Below are 19625 nucleotides of genomic sequence, written 5' to 3' on the forward strand. Positions count from 1 at the left end.
CAATGTCCGTGTTAACCTATGTGACATGTGTTAACCTATGTGTGTGACTATGAGTACCAGTAGGGGCAAAAGTGGCGCTGTTGTGCCAGAAACAGAGAGAGAGAGATAGTGCTACACTGTTGCCTGCTAATGAGAGAGAGAGAGAGAGAGAGAGAGAGAGAGAGAGAGAGAGAGAGAGAGAGGAGGGGTAGTTGCACCACTCAGTTCACACAGGTGTGATTTCTTATTTATACTGGCTCTATTGTCCACTATAGTCCCTTCCTAACATTTTAGTCTAGTTTTTATTTGTTGGTGAAAATGTCAATAAATGTAGTCTTAGTTTTCGTCAGTGAAAGTCGAACATTATTCGTCTTAGTATTTAGAGGACAAAATCAACACTGCCGCTAATTTCATCCAATGCTCCTGTACAGTATATCCTGTACAGTATATCCAGACTGTACAGTATATCCAGACTGTCTCAGCTGGACAGACCAAGACACCTAATATATTATGTTACATTATCCTGTCCTTTCAGCCCCATTCATGGTTAAATTACAGTACTCAGTCATGGGATGAACCAGGGCCCCAGACAGTCTCTTTACCCTCTCAGCTGTTGAAAGCATTGCATATTACTTGAGGTGTAGGGAGAACTGTCAATAGTTCCCTGGAGCTTTTATCTCAACACATTAACCACATACTGTAAAGCCGTACATACGGTGTGTATACTTGATTGACCGTATTCCCCCAGGAGTGTATAGGCTAATTGGATTCTTCTTCTTTTTTTTTCTCTACACCACAATGTCTTTGCTGTGGGGAAAAATGCTGATTTACAGCCTTGTGCGCATGTAGATCGGCTTTTTTCCACTGAACGTTCACCTACGACAACCCTAGAATAGGGAGGGACACAATATGGTGACATTGAGTAACGATGCAACTCACACCGTAAGATGCAAAAAAACACAAAATACATGCAGTTTTATTGTTGCAATAGTTTGTTGTAGTAATAGTAGTTGCCACGATGTTAACAATCAATACGAACACAAATCAGAGAATGACAACAGCCTGTGTGTCATATTTCAAACTTAAAACTTTATTTGCAGTTGACCTTACAGGTAATTTGAGACATGTAGTACAGTATGTGACTAGTACAGTACAAAAATGGTGAGTGGCCGGGGCATCGGCTATACAATACCCATTGTACCCATTTTTAGAGTTTTTAGTGCAGTACCCATTATCATAGTACTATGACATCATATTGATGACATCATACTGATCTGAATATGGGTATAAAAGGGACACAGACACACACAGACAGCTCCATATATGCCCATATATGGACTAAATAGTTGGATCGGTGGCTCTGGATATCCTCCGTGAACAGAGGAGAGACTGGCTCCACCTCGGGTTCCCAGTCGTGACTGTTTGGGTAATTGAGACCTTGGGTATTTAATGGATGGAGTGTTTGTTTGAGTTGCCTGTTCGTTTGACGATGTTTTCCTGGGAGTTTGTTGGTGTTTTCTTTAGTTAGTGTGGGCCTGTGGGGTACATAATAGTTTTGATCCCTCTGTGAAGATGTACTGGTGTACTTCAACATTTGGTTTCCTATCGTGACAGTTTAGTTTATAGTTTAGTGTCCGTCCAGAGCTGAAACCACTTTAATCTCTTCACATGTTGGCTACGCCTTTAGAGGTGGCTAAGGTGCTTTCCGCCACACACATGTGGGTGTATACCTTGCATTCATGATGCTGCACTGCTGTTCTAGTGACGTATGTCATACGTCATGTATATGTCATTAATCACTGCAACAGTGTAGACATATATTCTGACAGTTTGCAACGTTAGCACATTTTGTGCATGTGAGCAGAACAGGCCGGTTAACAGAGTAAGATAGTTTTCTAAGCATAAGTAGCAGTGCAACCAATACAGGGCAGGTGTGCTGTGAAGAAGTAGCATAATTGAAGAACTGTAACCAAAAGAGATCAAGACTGAATAGCGGGAAAATACTTTTTACAGAGGGGCCAAAAATAAAGTCATACAATGTCCTTGACGCCCCGCATGGTGTATTTTGATGAGACATGGAACAAGCTACTACCGACAATCAAGGCAGTGTTGAAGCTTGACTTTGTGGACAGAGCTACATGGAACGACTGCTTCTCTGCCATTTATGCCTTGTGTATCGCAAAACCAGAAAGTCTGGCTGAGAAGTTGTACACAGAGACCAAGGTGTTTCTGGAGAATCATGTCAAGCAGTTGTGCGAGGAGACAAAGGAGTCAAATGAGATTTTACTGATGTACCACGGATACTGGGAAGTATATAGCAAGGGCACTGACGACATGAACTGCTTATATAGCTATCTCAACAATTACCGCAACACTCTTTTTGCCAGCAAAGAAGAAGAGAGACAAATGGAGGGGGACCTGCAGAACAGCATGGACAATACCGAGCCACCCCTGGAGATTAGAGAGCTGGCGATGGAGATTTGGAGGGAGGCGATGATTGAGCCGCTCATGGACAAGCTAATCCCAATGATGTTCAACGAAATAGAAAATGACCAGAAAGGAATTCACCGGGCCAGCAACCCCTTTCTTCATATTGACCTGTGCAAGAAGGCACCACTGAAGTTTTATCAGGGAATCTCGGAGCGTTTTAAGTATTACAAAAATGAAGCCTCCAACCTAATTCAAGAGTATGTTCACAGTATGTGGAAAAGGTGAGATTGAAAGACAAAGAACAGAGAAATTGAGGCATACAGGACCACACAAGGAGCTGTAGGACTGCACCCAGATGTATGAGAAGGGGCTACAAAATACCATTGAGCCCTGTTAGACATCAAGATGCTCAACCATGACTAACAAAATGAAGACAGAGGGCAAGTCATCTTTTTTGTTAAATATGGGCTTCACCAGTAAAAGGAAAAAGTTAATTAAAAGAAGAATTAAATGTCAAGGTGCTCATCTCAGTAAATTCAGCTCTTGTTTTGAGTTAGCCCGTCAGAGGTCTAGTCCTTTCCCTTTTTCACCTCCTTATTGAATCCCTTCATCTGTCAATTCATTCAGATTACATTTTGGCCCCTATTTTATATTCGCCTGATTGCATTGACCATGCAAAAGCTATATTTGGGTTTTGGTTTGAAGGATCTTTCCATTTCAAAAAGCCTGAGAGTGGTCCTGGACAGTCAGATGTCCTTAAAAGAACACACTGCTGCAATCACCCGTTACTGTAGGTTTACATTTTACAGCAGCCAAAGGATCAGACCCTAACTCACCAAGGCTTCTGCATGCCTAGCTCCAAGCCATAGTCATCTCCAGGCTTTACATTCCCTTTTCTGGCTTTGATTTTTGCCTTCTCCCAGCACAAAACTCTGGTGATTGCCTACAAGTCAAGTCAAGACAAGGCAGCCACGGGCATGGCACCCTCGTACCTTCAGGACATGCTATATCTCCACATCCCATCCCACTCCCTTGGATCAGCAAACACGGGAAGTCTGGTTGTCCCTTCCCCAAAACACCCTGGCCAACATACCACACACATCCTACACTCTTCTTTCTCCTGGTTCCTAAGATGTGGAATAAACTCCCCCTTTTGATAGATGCTAGTTATATCAAGGCATTTATCCAATGGGCTACATGGGCTGCAGCCCAGGTGCTTGGCCACCAGGGGGATCAGCAGGAATTAAATTGAGAGAAAGTGCAAAGTATTTTTTGTTGAGCTTTTGTACATGCTGTACATTGATGCCAACTGTGATTGAGTAATTGCATGTGAGAACCATCTAGAGAACCATAAGGCATGAGGGTGTCCCTTGCCGAACATTACTGATCAATACTTCATGCAACGTGTTGATATCGATTATTTTTTGTAAGTGACACCGTCATACGATAGAGTACAGTATGTGCAAATGACAAACTGGCTAACTTTTATGGCCATTGAATATGAGCTGTTGCGTCAATTGGATTTACTGACTTCATAATGAACTCCGCCTTCAGGAAAAGCAAGAGAAAGCACTTAATATAAGCATTGTTATTCAAGTAGGCTTTAATGTCTTAGTGTTATTTATATTTGCGTAGCTAGATAGATGTACTTGTGTTTGAATTGAATGTGGCTTTACTGGTTTGAGCAGCTTGACAGCTGACACCTTGACCACTTATACACTCTTAGATTGTTGTCACCGTGACCACTTCGTCTCGAATTGTCTTTGCATGTTTTATTTGTTACAGCCACTTTAACGACTTTAAGGCCTGGTTTTTGGTGAGTTGGTGTCACTGTCTGAACCATGGGGACAATGGTCCTTGGTCGGCTGGTATGTGTGTGTAGTTATGTATAGATAAATGTGGTGTGTGATGCCCACAAAGATTAGCCTTGGACCAATATGTTATTTTATTCAGATTTTTTGTTGCTTGACCACAAATGCTCAGAATGTTATTTAGACTAGACTGACAGGTTTGATGTATATGCTAGTTTCTTTGAAGCACTAAATCATTTTCATTGCACATAGTTACTCTCTTTGCTTTCTACGACCATTTATCATTGTCATTTGTTGAATAGGGTTCATGCCATTTATTCCAATCGTATACTCGCTTTGGATAAGCACATCTGCTAAATGCCAAAATTGTTGTAAATTGTGTGCGCATGGCAGCCTGTGGATGCGTGTAAAAGGGTCTGTGTACTGTATAATGTCATGTGTGCACTGTGCATACATGTCTGAATCTGATCGTCATCTTTTTCATGTGTCTGGTGATACTGTACCTGTTTTAAGTTGCTCCCAAGTTGTTTATCAGGGAATCAAAATGTGGATACCTACAATACATGGCCTTGTGATGCTCACCAGGGAGCAGGGAGAGTTCTTCAGCATCACAGTTGGTTATCTCAGTCTGACAGGGAGGTCATCACGAGCCGGTTGCTATGCAGCAGTGAAGGTTGCATCTTATATCGCACAGTATGTCTGTCGTGCGCATGATCCCCGGGCAAACATATCTGCTGCACTGCAGCACTGGTGTGTGTGTGTGTGTGTGTGTGTGTGTGTGTGTGTGTGTGTGTGTGTGTGTGTGTGTCTCGCATCTGTATGCGTACGTGTCTGCTTTTGCGTGCGTGACTGTCTGTGTGCGAATGGATGTGTCTAGTGTGTGTGTATGTGTGTCTATACTAGTGTGTGTGTGTGTGTGTGTCTCGCATCTTTATGCGTACATGTCTGCTTTTGTGTGCCTGACTGTCTGTGTGCGAATGGATGTGTCTAGTGTGTGTCTATACTAGTGTGTGTGTGTGTGTGTGTGTGTGTGTGTGTGTGTGTGTGTGTGTGTGTATGTGTGTGTGTGTGTATGTCTGTGTGTCTGTGTGTCTGTTGCATCTGTATGTGTACGTGTCTGCTTTTGCGTGTGTGACTGTGTGCGAGTGTGTGTGTGTGTGTGTGTGTGTGTGTGTGTGTGTGTGTGTGTGTGTGTGTCTGTGTGTCTGTATGCGTGTGCACACGTATTTGTAATATATTGCAGTCACCAGCAGACAACCCTTAAAGATAGAGTGTGGTGATTTTTGTAATTTTTCTGTTTTGTATGTGTCTATGGAGTTAACATTACTCTAATAGACCTCCAGGTGTGGTTACAATATATTAGAATATGTCTTCCCTGTGTATATTTGGTTTCTCCCTGAAAGCCTTTGAGTCAAAAGGCCCAATAGAAATACACCACTTTAGTGACATCATAACCCTAACGACCCCAACAACAGCTGTGGGTGAGACTTGAGTTCAGGTGGGTGGTGCTCAGGTGAAAACCAGGTATACTTAATGAACTGGTTGGTGTGGCCACATAAATCATCATTTTAAACACTTTCTGTACAGTTTTTTGAAGAAAAAAAAAATTCCTCCTAGTATGATAGAACCTGATGATCATGTTTGTCATGACACTCCATCTTTAATAGATGAGACGATGGGCAACAAGATGTGGCTATGGCCGTATTTAGACCAAGGAGTGTTTCTCGTGCAAAACTAATGCTTGGAATGGATTCAGAATCATGAAAACCCCCTAGTTTGACATGTCACATACTACTTAAAGCATAATGAAATGTTGAACATTTTGTCATATAGGTTGTCAATGGTTGGTGGCCATATGGATTTGGCCACTGTGGCGACCCCGAAGGTCGCCGGCTCGGAACATGGTTCTCAAACATTGTCATGTCAAGGACCCCCAGATGGACATTTGTAAAAAAATAAAATAAAATAAAGATTTAACAGGTTCCAAAATATTCTAAATGTTTCACATTATTTCAAGATTTGTTTTTAAATAGCAGATCACAACGTGATCAACTGATGATTGCAGCAGTTTCTGAGATTAGCCCTGGGCGTAGTGCAGTGCGCGCGCACGCACGCACGCACGCACGCACGCACACACTCTCTTCTGGGCATCTCACCTATACTATGAGTCATGCCATAGAAACTAGCTCCAAAACACAGTAAAAATAGATCTCTGTGACTGGGTCTGAGTAAGTTTTATAATTGCAGTCACATAATACCTGAATTAAAATGCTGCTGTGTGCCATCGTCTCCACCTGGGTAATTATGCAAACCAGAGACAGCAGCAATATAATGGAACAATTCTCAGTCAGAGATCATTAAGAATCACGTCGGAGTCCCTCAATGGCTCTTTGAGTTGAAAGATATTGATTTACTAGTCTCACATGGACTATCTGTCTCCCGTTATCTTCAGCTTAATTGCTTTTTATTGTGCTTTTCACCATGTCCGCTTATTGGATTCTGTTCAGTGGCTTATTGCTCTGTTGACCAGATCGACACATACAGTGTATATAACAACCCTTCATCACGTTACTACTACAGCTCTAGAAAAACAGTATATATAACAACCCTTCATCACGTTACTACTACAGCTCTAGAAAAACAGTATATATAACAACCCTTCATCACGTTACTACTACAGCTCTAGAAAAACAGTATATATAACAACCCTTCATCACGTTACTACTACAGCTCTAGAAAAACAGTATATATAACAACCCTTCATCACGTTACTACTACAGCTCTAGAAAAACAGTATATATAACAACCCTTCATCACGTTACTACTACAGCTCTAGAAAAACAGTATATATAACAACCCTTCATCACGTTACTACTACAGCTCTAGAAAAACAGTATATATAACAACCCTTCATCACGTTACTACTACAGCTCTAGAAAAACAGTATATATAACAACCCTTCATCACGTTACTACTACAGCTCTAGAAAAACAGTATATATAACAACCCTTCATCACGTTACTACTACAGCTCTAGAAAAACAGTATATATAACAACCCTTCATCACGTTACTACTACAGCTCTAGAAAAACAGTATATATAACAACCCTTCATCACGTTACTACAAGTAAGACGCGCAAACGCGGGAAGCGAACGCAGCTCGTAAATTGCAATAACAACAATTAGAATAAATTACGTACTTAAGGTTTTTTTTAAGTTAAGTTTTTTTAAATTAAATGTTTTTTCAAGTTTTTTTTTAGTGTATGTGTGCGTGCGTGCGTGTTTCTTTTTTAGGTTTTTTTTTTAAAGTTTTTTGTTTAAGTTTTTTTTTAAGTTAAGTTTTTTTTTAAGGTAAGTTTTTTGTGTGTGCGTTTTTCCTTTTTAATTTTTTTTTTAAGATAAGTTTTTTTTTAAGTTAAGTTTTTTTTTAAGTGAAGTTTTTTTTTAAGTTAAGTTTTTTGTGTGTGTGCGTTTTTCCTTTTTAAGTTATTTTTTAAGTTAAGTTTTTTTTTAAGTTAAGTTTTTTTTTAAGTTAAGTTTTTTGTGTGTGTGTGTGTGCGTGCGTGCGTGCGTGCGTGCGTGCGTGCGTGTGTGTTTGTGCGTGCGTGCATGTGTGTGTGTTTTTGGGTGTGATACAGCTGCGCCCTCTGGTGGTGGGCGGGTGGTGTTACAGCGTGACACACAGACAGACACACAGACGTGATCTGCTGGGTCTCATAGTAAATGCTCACTGCGTTCGCAACTACAGCTCTAGAAATAACAACCCTTCATCACGTTACTACTACAGCTCTAGAAAACCAGAATTGCTTTGCAAACGCTTTCATTTGAAATGTATGAGCTCTCACTGAGAGATATAAAGAGGCATGACTCAGCTCAGTTTTTCTTCCCAACAAAAAGAATAACACATATGGATTGCACAATAACTGGGCCTGGAGCTGCCCAGCTGATGGCGGGAATAATGTGCAGGTGTTATTAGCAATTCATCACTGTCGGGGAGCAGGTGGAGAGACAGACAGACAGACAGACAGACAGACAGACAGACAGACAGACAGACAGACAGACAGACAGACAGACAGACAGACAGACAGACAGACAGACAGACAGACAGACAGACAGACAGACAGACAGACAGACAGACAGACAGACAGACAGACAGACAGACAGACAGATTTTGATATGCATGTTGTCCAATAGGAAAAGCAGAAGGTGTCTGTGCATTTCTCCGGTCTGAATAATAACATCTCTTTGTTTTCCATAACTGACTTGGAACTGCATGGCCACAAGAGAAAACAAATGTCTGTGCCTGGCTCAGGTTCCACTGCTATATTAGGGATCTGTCTTGGCCTTATTTAGTTTGACTTTGTTCATGTGCCAAGTGGTCATTTTGAGTAAGGGAATCACAGACAGCCTGCACCCTGAGCCAAGTACAACAACCTGAGCCAAGTACAACAAACCAGCAGCCCAGTGTTCAGGCATCACATTATATACTATACAGCTACAGTACAGTATATAGCTATTTGACACAGTGGTGCCTATGTCAGTGTCTATTAGCCGTATAGATAATAGATAATGGTAATAATAGAGCATGGATTTATGGATCATGGGGTGCCAGTGCCGCAGGAGGTAGAGCGGCCAGGAAACATAAGGTTTGTGGTTTGATCTTGGCTTAGTGGTGAGGTGTCCTTTAGCAAGACCCTGCATGCCATGTGAATGGTTGAATGTAACATACCGGACATTGTAAAGCACCTTAGATAAAGGCTCTATATGAAAATGCACCACCATAGTAGTAGAAACAATTACTTTGCGTCAAAACATACAGTACACAGCCTTTATTCATGGTGTGGAAGCTCAGGAAAAAAATGTTCCAAATAAAAAATATGTTGCTTTATTGTCGCGTAATATTGACCTTTTACTCATGAGTCATGACACAAACAACAGTCAGATAAAATATGCACTGCACACACAGCAACCCTCGACTTTATGCTTTATTTATACTCGTGGTATGACGGTCTAAACTGTAAATCGTACTTATTGCTCCTCAGACTGTTCAGCATTCTAGACTCATGCAATATTCATTGTGCTCTAGCTGTGTCTACCAGTATCACAGGGTGAGACAAGACCCTTCTCAGCCATGCTACGCGGGACACCTTCATGTTTAATTGACCAATAGGAGTCAAGTTTTTAAGTGGCCGGTATCCAATAGCGTGGCTCCTCTGATCCAAGGAGTATAAAGTGACTTGTCACTAAGCGATACATCCTGCACTAAGACGTCTGATTAGTTGACAGTCTAATTAATTTAAGTGCTAGTAGGTGACAATCAGAACAGAATGGTGAGGTATATCCTCTTATCGGACGATGCTATTATTTAATGAAAACATTACTCAAGTTTTTGAGTTTTTGAAAATGTAGTTATTAGCATAATATGTGACCATACCCATAACATCCTATATAAGGCAAAAAAAAGTCCAAATTTCATCATTCTTTAAGTAGCATGTGACATATGAAACTAGGGTGTTTGCATGATTCTGAATCCATTCCAAACATTAGTTTTGCACAAAAAACACTCCTTGGGAGGAAAACGGCCACACAAACGTGATGAGGTCAGCACATTTGGTCAACTGGATATGGCCTAATTTAGCCCAAGGAGTGTTTTTTGTGCAAAACTAATGCTTGGAATGGATTCAGAATCATGAAATCACCCTAGTTTCATATGTCACATGCTACTTAAAGAATGATGAAATTTGGACTTTTTTGCCTTATATAGGATGTTATGGGTATGGTCACATATTATGCTAATAACTCAATTTTCCCACGGGAGTTGAATTTCAAACTTTTAGTACATGTTATTAGACACCTTTAGAAACACATTGGTGAAGAAATTTCTTGGTAACGATTTAGTTCCCAGATTGGTCAAATACCTGATAAAATGCCCTTACTACAAGCATAATATAATGTATGAATCATTAATACATGTATAAAGTTGTTTAAGAGATGCACTGATAGTCTGATACAGCATATATCGGCCATATATCGGTATACAGATAGTCGATTATATCCATTAGGTGTAAGCCATAATAAGCCAAATTGTTATTGTATAATCATCTGTATCAGATTCAGTATCAGCTCAGAATTATCCAATCGGTGCATCCCTGCAATTGTTAGATTAAATATGCAAGAAGTTATTTTATTGATAAATTATAAACATTTAATATACTAGATTTCTCCAGGGCACTCTGTGGCTGCTCTTCAAATCCAGTCCTATATTGCACTGATAGAGCAATGGTTACAGAATTATGGCCATTTGAAATGTTAGACACTGCTCTAACACTTTTGTAGTGCCCACTGCCCACAGGTGTGTGTGAAATGTAGGGTTTTTTGGTGTGACAATATTGGGAGACACCTGAACAGCATTTGTGCCATGTTTAGTGAGGATTGGAGCAATGGTGTGCCTGAGGCCGCTGGTGGACCCTGATGTGGGACCCTGACGTGGCCCCTGGTTTGTGCCAAGTTTGGTGCGGATTGTAGGCCCCTGGAGGCCCCGAGGGCCACACGTGGCCTCTGGTGTGACTATTGTCATGGCAGACCCCTGAACAGTGTTGTGACATGTTTGGTGGTGTCTGCTGCTTGGCTGGTGGTGCCGAGGTGGCAGGTGACCTGAACGGAAATATAGCACAAGCGAAAGTGCAACCCAGTCGCCACAGAAAGAAACATTACTGTTTCTGCAAACCACAGATGCGTTACATCTCAACGCTTCAAGGCAGGCTTCGGTACGGCCACTCGCTCGGCTAGCGCCTCACTCAGGAACACCTGATGTGGGAACCTGACGTGGCCCGATAAATACTTCCATCACTGAATGAATGTTAAAGCGGATAGTGCCTGACAGAAGGCAGGGGACCTAGTCTGGACTCCACCCTCCTGTACATGAGGCTTGCAGCCAGAGGTGGAAAGTCACTAAGTACATTTACTAAATAATGTATAGTACTTAAGTACAGAACAATTGTCTGTTACTTTTTTTGAATGTACATTTTTCAATACTTTATATTGTATTGTACTTTATAATGCCGCTACAATCATTTGAATACATTAGCTACAAATTACCTTTAGATTATTATTACAGAATATAAATCAACCAATTTTACATTTGGTCTATTTGAAAACAGATATACAAGCTCATAATGCATCATGATGCAATGCAATGTGTTGTGAACTTTTCAACAAAACTTAGTACTTTTTTACTTTTGGTATTTTAAGTATATTTTGATGCTAATTCTTTTGTACTTCACACAGGTAATATTTTAAATACAGGGCGTTTACTTCTAACAGTGGATTTCTTGTGGTATTGATACTTCCAGATTGATAAATCTGAGTACTTCTTCCCTCACTGGGACCAAATCTGGTTGTGTCTGCTGCTGGTGGTGGCAGGTGACCTGAACAGAATAGCAACCCAGTCACGATGCGTTATATCGCAACGCTTCAAGGCAGGCACGCCATTCGGTAGGGGCACTCAGGCACATCTCTTGGGGTTCTTGAGTACATTGCTCAAATTGCTGCCAAATCAGCGCCTTTTGGGTTGCAAACAGATTTTCACAAGGTTAAAAAACTAAACAAAGTGTACTTTCATTTGTTTTATATTAATGTCATATCATCAAAGAAGTCATGTTTAGCCAATTATTTTAGGGCCCATGCACATGGTTAGGAATCGCTGTTTCAGGGGTTAAAAAAATGTCTACATTCTACGTATGTTGTGATTTGCAGAAACATTGCGCCAATGTTTTGGCACTGTGAGACAGAGAGAGGGGAGAGCAGTGTTGAATTTGACAACAAATTTAGATTTTAGTTTTAGTCATAGTTCCTTGAATAGTTTTCATTTAGTTTTAGTTACATTTTAGTCACCTGGAATGTTTTAGCGTTAGTCTAGTTTTATAGTCGACTAAATATCAAATATCAAGATTTTAGTGGACTAAATCTACAGTTGATTTAGTGGACTAAAATATTTTGGCAGGCCTTCCGTCGTAATGACTGATTTTACACTCGCTGAAAATAGCCGATCTACAAGCTCACAACGCGTCGTGCTGCGACAGGTTGTGAGCTTGTAGATCTGCTATTTTCAGCATGCAACCAAGTGTAAAATGACTTATAATGGATCTCTTGTCCACTATTCCCTTCCTAGCATGTCAATAGTTTTAGTCATCATAGCTTTTAGTTTCCATTTAGCTTTTGTCAGTGAAAAAAGGTAGTGGAGGAACATTTATTGTCATACAGTAGTATTAGTCAACACTGGGGGAGAGGAGATCCTTCTAAAGGATCGCTGTCAAAGAGCTCCAATGGTCTGATTGGAGCAGGGCCAGACGAGGTGAACAGGTTCATTGGTCTGATTGGAGCAGGGCCAGACGAGGTGACCAGGTCCAATGGTCTGATTGGAGCAGGGCCAGACGAGGTGACCAGGTTAAATAGGTGAGGAACGTGAGGCATGCTCAGTCTCTCGCCTGAACTTTCCTTCAACTTTCTTCCATCGGCTGACACAGACAGTGACGGGCGACAGGCAGAGAGAGAGAGGTGACGCAGCGACGGGTCATCATGGGTGACAGCAGAGACAGTGAAGTGTTAGTCTTTCCCTACATGCAGAAAACAAACACTAACACACCCATGCTTCAGTGCTACACAAGCAAGCATGAAGCGTGTGGTGCTAGCCACTCCTATTCGCTACTAGCCAGTCCTATACGCAGCAATGTGTCCCTCTTTATGTCTGTATGTGTGTCTAAGCATGGAAATAGGGTTTTTTCACCACCAAGTGTCACTGTTGCGCAGCCTAACACACGCACGCACAAAAAACACACAGTACAAGTACTGTACAGCACCACTCAGCTCAGACGGGTCCGATACCCTTGCGCTCATTGTCTGTTAGAACGGTGACTCCCATAATTCAATTCTAAACTAAATCTCTCCAAAATAAATGCTGCAGGGTTCTAACTAGAGTTTATTTTGGAAAGCAACAACATACATTCAGTAACGGTATGTATTAACTTTTTTTTTAAAAACATTTCGGGTACATTTCCGATGCCTGCATCATTTTGGCGTGTCTGTTGGGGGCAGACACGACGAAAGTGTTTTGAGAAGTTATCCAAAAAACACAGTTATAAGAGCTTGACAATAATCTTTTGAGGTACTTTGGTTTTTGGTGAAAAAGTTTGAATATTAGATGAATATTCTCAGTTTACAAGTTAATAGCCCTAGCATGTCTGTGATCTTACATACATTTCATGTATTCCAAATACACAGCCATAGATCGGTCCTATTTACAAAATTGCCAGGCAAATCGTACGTGTGTCTGTCAAGTGGACCTATAGCTGAGACAATTTACTCTCACTAAAATCTTTACCAACACGGTACAGAATACCAATAATGTGCAGTGTCGTAACTACTTTAAGTACATTTTACTCAAGTACAGTTCTGAGGTACTTTTACTTCATTTGAGTATTTCTTTACTTAAGCAAAAGCACTTCTTCCACCAGTACATTTGTGTCATTTTCACGGTAATTAGGAGCAAACACAGGGCCCTGGACAAACTCATTAAATCCCAGGTTAAAGTCCAGTGAGCTGGCCAGCCTCATGAATCATTCAGATATCCTCCATCGCAAGGTACTCCGGTTCGATCCCTTTCCTAATGAATCAATCACTAATGACTCACTTACTGTAGCTCATCAAGCTTGACACTACCAGAGTGAACATTTAACAACATTTGGGTGTCTGTTTTAGCGTGAGGTTTCAAAGCTCGACTTCTCTCTGATGCCGGACCTGAGGGAATGTGACGGGACACGAGTTGAAGATTGCCGTCAGGCATATGGTTGTTATTGTCCACTGTCTCTGTAGTTGACTGTGGTTGACTGTGGTTGTGCGCAACAATAAAACAGATTTCGGCTCCTATGAATTGTGCCGTCTCTGTATGTGTATGTTTGACAGTTCGCGGCAAAATGCGTCTGTGAGTCATGGCTAATCTTGCAAACTATTGTGTCGCGGGAAACGTCAAATGTCTTATGCATATGCTGCCTGTTGGCCAAAGAACTCAATCCCCATTCTCAAACTAGAAAGATATGTTCTCTAGTTAAAACAATGAACTTGCCGCATTATCGCATAGCAAACACAAACATATTAATTTGGAAGCTTATAGTTCTGTATAAGCCCAGCTTCAGCAAGCCTTCAGCAGTGTTCTGCATGCTGCGTTTGTGATTGTTCCTCTGGGATCTGCAGCAGACCCACAACTCCTTTATTATTTAATTCAAACAAGTGCTGCATCTGTCACTTTGGCAGGTCACTTTTAACTTCTGTCATTTCCATAACTCGGTGTGCGTGCTTAATTGCGTGCATGCCATTGCCTGCGTGTGTCCATGTGCATGCCTGCAGTGCCTGCGTGGAGAAAATCTATCATTCTGTGCTAGCTGTAATATATTCCCTGGTATAAAGCAATTGCCATTCTGATCATCAATCAGCCTTGGCATTAATGGGGGAACTCTGGGCTCAGCTTGCAGACCTCTACTCGAGTCCGGACCAAGGGGCCAGTGAGACGCTCCAACGTTGAAGCACTGGGCCCTAGTGGTAAGAGGAAGGACTGCAGGACCCGTGGCTTCACGCCAGTTCAGTCTCTATCCTTCTTTATACTCTATGCTCCGGACCCAAGCTATGTGATCAGGACACGTTGACATGGCTAGCAATAGCACTGGCTGATAAGGTTGTCAAACACGGGTCAGCATCAAAAGGCTGATGCCTGATTTTAAACAGACTGAAACAGTTCAACAAGATTTGTCAACTCCAATGTATTGATAACTCAATCTAATCACCCGGACTATGGTAATAGCCCCTTGCCTTATTGTGATAAGATGTAAAGTCCCAGGTTTAAGTGGAGGGCTGGGATAAGGCATATATTGTTGTCTCCACCAGGCCGAGGGCATGGGGAGAGAGTATGTTTGAGTATGTTTGAATTTTTGAGGGCCTATATACAGGTTTAATGTTTGTTTTTCCTTAAACAAACATTAAAAACGCCATTGAAATGGACAGAGTTTAATGTTTGTTTTGTCCATGTTTGTTTTGTCTGATAATTAAAAAGATGTATATATATATACATTGGTAGGCTAGCAATGTTGGAAGATGATAACAGCACCCCTCACTTCACACGGGTGTGATTATTTGATATTACTCCTCCAGATTCTGTCCAAAAATACCACAATTCGTTACACACTATCTCTATAGTCATGTGTTCAAGACGGATCTGTCCGATATTTCATATTCCATCCTATTTGGCTAACATTGGCCCATTTTGAACAAAAAGCCTCAAATCATGAACGCAGCGTGCAATTTACGAGAAATCTTTCACAGCCTTTCCTACTAGGCTGAGGAATATATCCAACCCCTTTCACACTGGCCTGTTATAGCGCCACCAACAGGTGGAATTTTGCAAAACACATTTTTGGAAAAAAATGCCTCAAATCATCCAATCCAAGAAATTCCACCCTTTTCACATTGGCCTATTATACCACCACCAGGAGGCCACAACCTGACCTGCCCTGGTGGAGACCTGTGCCCCGAGGGGCACTTTATTTTGTTATGTCTTATAATGTAAAAGTGTTTGAATTACTTCAGCCTCAACTAACTGTCATAAAACTTTAGGGTAAGAAGACAGACAGATAGAAAGAGCATTTAGATCGATAGACAGACAGACAGACAGCAGGCAGACATAGACTCACAGAAACACACCCAGAGTGTCTGTCTGTCTGTCTGTCTGTCTGTAAATGGTAAATGGTGCATTTATATAGCGCCTTTATCCAAGGCGCTTTACATAGATTGTGCATTACATTCACCCATTCACACACACATTCATACACCGATTGCGGCGGAAGCCATGCAAGGTACCAACCAGCACATCGGGAGCAATTTGGGGTTCAGTGTCTTGCCCAAGGACACTTCGACATGTAGCCGGGAGGAGCCGGGATTCGAACCGCCGACCCATGGATCATTGGACGACCTGCTCTACCTCTTGAGCCACAGTCGCCTGTCTGTCTGTCTGTCTGTCTGTCTGTCTGTCTGTGACACACACACACACACACACACACACACACACACACACACACACACACACACACACACACACACACACACACACACACACACACACACACACACACACACACACACACACACACACACACACACACACACACACACACACACACACACACACACACACACACACACAATGATGGAAGATCTTCCCCGTGCCAGCACTGCTCTCTAAGCATTCAGCACAGACAATAAATCCACACCCAGGGACAGTCTGTGGATGGATAGTTGAGTTAGTCCACCTCCACACTTCACATACTCGTGCATCTCACACAAGGAAAACCCTTGGCACTGCAAGCTATAACCCCATCGACACAAAGCTATTGATTGATACGGGCCGGTTACAGCTGAGTGAATCGGAACTGTCTGTCGTATTTCACAGTTCGAGGTTACAGCGGAAAGCTTGGCTGGAGCCCAGGCCATGACTGATGTTATAAGCATGAGGGGGGCTTTCAAGCGAATGAGCTTTCAGAGCAGGAACATGCAGTCACTGATGGATTGCCCTCAACTTTTCACCTTGACTGGAATCAGCCCTCGGGAGATTATTTCTCCTTTCCTACCAGAGAGATGAGAGCGCCGCAAGATAGTCCAATGATAGTTCAAGAAGCCGGTCTAATGTCTCACTAATTTGGAAAAGTGCAAGTAGTGTGTGTGTGTGTGTGTGTGTGTGTGTGTGTGTGTGTGTGTGGTTATACTGGTACAGTATGTCTGCAGCGTTATGTCCATAATCCAGTGGTTCTCAAACATTTTCATGTCAAGGACCCCCTTTCACCGCGTGGACCCCAATCTGAAAATATTTTGTGCCAGGGATCCTCATACAAGATGTGTTGATAAAATGTAAAAACTGCATTTTTCTATACAAAAATGTAAGTAGAAGCTCACGACGGGTCGCATCGCCACTTGTCGATTGGCCATTTTTTTGAAGGCCAATGTAAAGTGTTTACACTCTGGAACCTAGCGGGGTTTGAGAACCACTGTCATAATCTACGCACATTTGTGAGTACAACTGTTGGAACTTGGAACACTGTGTCCCCACCGAGTGACTGCCAATAAAAAACTGCCATAACTCACCATATCGCTCTGCCTGCACAGCAAAGTAGCAAACAGCGGCAACACAACAGCAGCTGTTTGCTACTGTGTGCGTGCGTGCGCGCGTGCGCGTCTGTGTGTGCGCGTGTCTGGGACATGTGACCGAGTTCTCACCACAGAGGGAATGAGCTATATCATGATTGATAAGCCCAAACGTTGCCCTAATTGAACTGAGTGCACCAGCCAGGCATATCAGACAGGGCGCACACACATACACAAACCTATGCACGCACGTGCACACACGGCACACGCGCAATATGCACGCGCACACACCCCTTCACAAATGTATGTAGGCCTACACTCACAGCTTCAAAACGCACACACACACACCCTTTTTCATCACTCCTTTTTCCATGTCTCTCTCACGCTACTTCATTATAATTTTCTACTGTCCCTCCAGTCATTTCTTTCGTTCATGGCTTATACACCCAAATCCCTTATGCAACAACGAAACCTGTCTTCATATATTATCTGCCATCATCATTATACTAATCACAAGTGGTGACCAGCTGCTGTGGCTACCAGTCCAAATGCAGTCCCTCCCCCTTTCTCCATAGCAGTGGGAGTGTTTTTCTGGACCCACTGAAAAACCTCCATTTCATTTTAGGGTCATGACTCACCAGGATCCTGAATGGCTTGATTTTAGACTTAAAATAATTTATATAAATATTTTTTATAAATCTCTATGGGAAAATGAATGGCCGATCTTTCAGTGGGTCCAGAAAACCATGCCCACTGGCCACTGCTATCCTCTATTACCCACAGGCAGCTCCGCTCGTTTCATTTCAATCTCCACAGTCTAACTTTGTTTATTTTATTTTATTGTAAATTAACACGAAAGGATGAACCGTAGCAGATATACAAGCTCAAAGCGTGTCGCAAAGTGGTGCGTTTAGAGTTCGTAGATTAGATTTTTTTGTACTTTTTTAATCCTGAAAAGTAACATATGAGGTGTCCACCCAAGAGTAGTCTCGCGTTACCAGACTGTTGCCTCTCGACTGTTGCTTCCATCATACAGTCTGGAGCAACGGAAGATCTATCATGAGTAAAATATAAAACGGAAGTGGGGCCTCCTCCCCAAATCCGTTTCGTCTTTACAGTCAGAAAACGTTTAAGCATATATAGCGCCTTGCTGCTTAGCAGAAAAGGAAATAAAAAAATAAAATGTAAAGATATTTTAAAATATATTTTCGTCAACGGAAATGGCAGCTTCCTTACTTGGATTTTGGGAGCTGTAGTTCCAGACTCTATATAGCATTCGGAGATTGTGGAATAGTTGTCTGGCTACGCGAGACTAACCCAAGAGGGACAGAAAGAGAGAGAATGTCTATATATTTTTACCATCATTATTAATCGTTTTCTACATAAAAGGTAACAGTTCTGACACGCCCTTATTATTTTTGCTCATATAAAAAAGAAAATACTTTTAAAAAATCCCTTAAATATAAATAAGTATTATTTTTTAGCAAGAATCGTAGTAGGATCATGCAGATTTACCAACTGCATGATCTGACTTTGTGTCTTTGGTAAGGCCATGTGTGACTATATTGTGGAACATGTGATCACTAAATCCCCTTAATAAGGCGGGCTTATACTATGTACAATGGTATACGTGAAGACCACGCAGAGCTTACACATATGTGCTACTGAGAGGTCAACACAAGGCTATATACACACAGGCTGCCCTCCACTTACTTATCAGCTCGGGAGATTTGTACACATCCACAGCAAGGCTGACCAGCTCAGTGGCCTTGTGGCCTGAGTGCCCGCCCTGAGACTGGGAGGTCGGGGTTCAATCCCTGGCCGGGTCATACCAAAGACTCTAAAAATGGGACCCAGTGCCTCCCTGCTTGACACTCAGCATCAAGGGTTGGATTGGGGGTAAGTCCCTGCGACATACTAGCGTCATGTCCAGGGGGTGTACTTGTACATCAAGCTGCCTCACGCTACAGAAACAGGAGATAGGCTCCTGCCCTATGGGCCTCATGGCTCGGCAAGGCTACTTACTTAATTACAGCAAGGCTGCGCAAGACCCTCCGCTTCAAAGCTGTCCCCTTCATGGTGACGGTGTGTCCTCAAGTGAAGCCGCCGAACCACAAAACCACATGGGCATGATGAGTGGAGGAATATCTGCAGCGCTGCTGTTAAGGCATTCATTCATACATAATGTTCATGCATCCATGATGAGACGTAGTGTGTGGCAGT

General features: G+C 42.1%; 1 protein-coding gene across 2 annotated transcripts in view; it reads right to left on the minus strand.

Moving 5' to 3' along the window:
- The window catches only part of hcn1 (hyperpolarization activated cyclic nucleotide-gated potassium channel 1), a gene marked incomplete at its 5' end in the record, with an annotated part of 148940 nt that overhangs the window by 112350 nt on the left and 16965 nt on the right, over positions 1-19625 (minus strand). The window contains one exon of one of the 2 annotated variants that reach the window (XM_079524949.1): positions 17403-17510. The exons of the other annotated variant lie outside the window; for it this stretch is intronic. Of the gene's footprint in view, positions 1-17402; positions 17511-19625 lie in introns of those variants that run through there. 2 annotated transcript variants of the gene reach the window in all.

This window comes from Electrona antarctica, assembly GCF_951216825.1.
Source record: "Electrona antarctica genome assembly, chromosome: 16".
NCBI lineage: Eukaryota > Metazoa > Chordata > Actinopteri > Myctophiformes > Myctophidae > Electrona > Electrona antarctica.